This window comes from Sus scrofa, chromosome 3 (assembly GCF_000003025.6).
Source record: "Sus scrofa isolate TJ Tabasco breed Duroc chromosome 3, Sscrofa11.1, whole genome shotgun sequence".
NCBI lineage: Eukaryota > Metazoa > Chordata > Mammalia > Artiodactyla > Suidae > Sus > Sus scrofa.
This window is the reverse complement of record NC_010445.4, coordinates 72545303-72548029: the sequence shown is the minus strand read 5'-3', so window position 1 is coordinate 72548029 and position 2727 is coordinate 72545303.

Genomic DNA, 2727 nt, shown 5'->3' with positions numbered 1-2727 from the left:
GTGTAAAATAATCTCTAGAAAAACTAGAAAAACCCTTTGTTTTATACTTAGCTGCTCGATGTCCAGTAGATGGCGCCAAATACCCTTTGGAGTTCTTCATAACACAAATGGTGTTACTGATCATTTCTTCCATCCCTGCCAGGAACAGAAAGGGGCCCACGCTTTAGTTTCCTTCTCTGATTGTTCTATAACTTAGTATTTTTGGTTAGAGTTTAGGATAGACCTGTTGGTGTTTAAATGGTTCCTTTGCTATTTCTGGCTCAGACTTCAACCTTTTTAAATTTTTTATAAGTGTGATTTTCAATCAGGGAAAGGATCATGATTTTGAAATAAGTGGTTTTTTTTTTTTTTTGAAAAGTTGAGGGCAAGAGAGAGAATAAAGAGAGATGCTGAATGTTCATAATAAAATCAAGGAGAAAATATAGAAGTATACAAATCTGAAAGATAAAAGTATACAAATCTGAAATTAAGATAATCAATTAGTGCTTTTAACTGTCAGTTTGGGCACTTTAGAATTGTATTCATTTCATTACAATTTTCAATTTTGTTTTACAAATAACTCGCAATTAAAAAAATACTCTTGGAGGAGTTCCCATTGTGGCTCAGTGAGTTGTCACTGTGGTGGCTCAGTTTCAGTCCTTGCCCTGGGAATTTAAGCATGCTGTCAGCACTGCCTAAAAAAAAAAAAAAAAAAAAAACCTCTTCAAAATTTATATCCCCATCCTTATTTCCAGCGTTCTGTGCTTTCTTGGAAACCTTTATCTTCAGTGTATACATTTATTAGTTTATTATAGAGAATCAGCTTTTAGATTCAGTTAATTAAACCCAGAAAATGTGTGTCCCATGTGTCAGGCTTGGTTTACTACATTTATTCTACTTATTAATTCTGTTGAGTTTATTTAATTTTAATGGGTTTGTCAACATTAAAAAGGACACATTGGGGAGTCCCCATTGTGTCTCAGTGGTTAATGAACCCTAGTATCCATGAGGATGAGGGTTCAATCCCTGGCCTTGCTCAGTGGGTTAAGGATCCTCCTTTGCTGTGGTGTAGGCTGGCAGCTGCAGCCTGATTGGACCCCTAGCCTGAGAACTTCCATATGCCGTGCGTGTGGCCCTAAAAAGCAAAAAACAAAAACAAAAAAAAGGCATGTTGTAAAACTTCCCATCATAATCACATGTGTTTCTCTTTCCCCAGTGTTTGTGACTCATATGGAAATCTGTTTCTTAGTTGTCTTGTTTTTAGAGCTACCAACAAGAACATTGATAGCCTGGGCTCTGGGTGAAACAGATCTAGGTTCAGTTTCCATTTCTGGCTGAATGAATGTCTAGGAAACTCATTTAGCGTCTCCGGGCTTCAGTTTCCTCATATGCAAAATGTAGGTAATTAACCTATCTAATGGGATTATATTAAGGATTAGGATAATGTAGGTAATTTACCTCACACGTATAAGCTATTGTTTTCATATACTGACAACAATAAACTTTTTTTTAAAAGCTTTGTTAAATATGTTCATGCTTCACTCATTTCTACCTTCAGGATTCTCAATTTACCAACAGTTTTATTTCTGCTTTTTAAAATGGAGATATCTCAGGAATCGTCATAGGTTTAGGGAACAATTCTTCAAGTTTTTTATGTACATTTATATTGGTACCACCCCCAACACAAACACCGTTTATAGCCGTCTCGAAAAGGAAGTATTCTTTTGAACGTTTTCGTCTAGAAAAGGGAAGATATTTATGAAAGAATCTCAGGATTCCACGTCAACCTGCAGGTATAGGAAGTTTCCGAGCTTTTAAAACCCACTCGCGTGAGGAAGTAATTAGCAGCACCTGCGGCGAGGGTCGTGCCTTTGGAGAGGCCAGCGCTGCATGCAGCTGCCCCATTCCAGCACTTGAGAAGAGAAAAGGCTGGGCGGCGAGCATTTAACAGGAGACAGGCTTTTCCCCTCAAGCCCAACAGCCACGTGGCGCCTGGCAGAGTCTCAGGCCCACCGCCCTGTTCTCGGGCTGCGGGCCGCTCCCTTCAGGGGATTCTCTGCGGTGCCCTCAGCCGCCCAAGTCCCAGGACGTCTGGAACCTCTGGGTCGCTGTCGGCGGACCCAGGGACCCGGCCCCGAACCGGAGCGGGACACAGCGCCCAGGTGACGCTCGGCGCCACCTTCCACTTGAGGGTTGCCCAGCAGGTCCTCGAAACTTTTCCCCGGAGACAGGTCTCGGCAACAGGCGGAGCCGGGTGGAGCCGCGCCCCGGGGCAGCCGGTGAATCAGCGCGGCTTGCGGCGCCGGGGTCAGCCCTTCCAGCCAAAGCCAGATCCGGGGAGGAGTAGCCGGGCTGCTGACCACCACCCGTTCAGGGTTCGCTGGCCTGGGGAAAGGCGACGTCATCATAGCTGGGCGGTGTCGGAAGGCTCCCCCAATGGGAGACAGGCAAAGTGGCTTGCTTTCTGTACCTCTTGGCCAATACTAACAAAGCAGAAGGGGCCCCGGTTGTCAGTATAGAACCAATGGAAAACAGGGAAGGAGCACAAGGCGGAGTTGCGAGTCCTGTCACCAATTGGGAAGAGGGGGTGGAGCCCGGGCCTTGTCAAGCGTGACCAACCAACAAGAGGAGTGGACTCTGGGGGGCGGGGCCGTGATTCCCTCCCCCAATCGCACAAGGCCATGGGCGGGGCATTCTCTGGGGTGCCCAATGAGGAACGCAGCCGAAGCGGGCCTGTCAAGAGAAGGG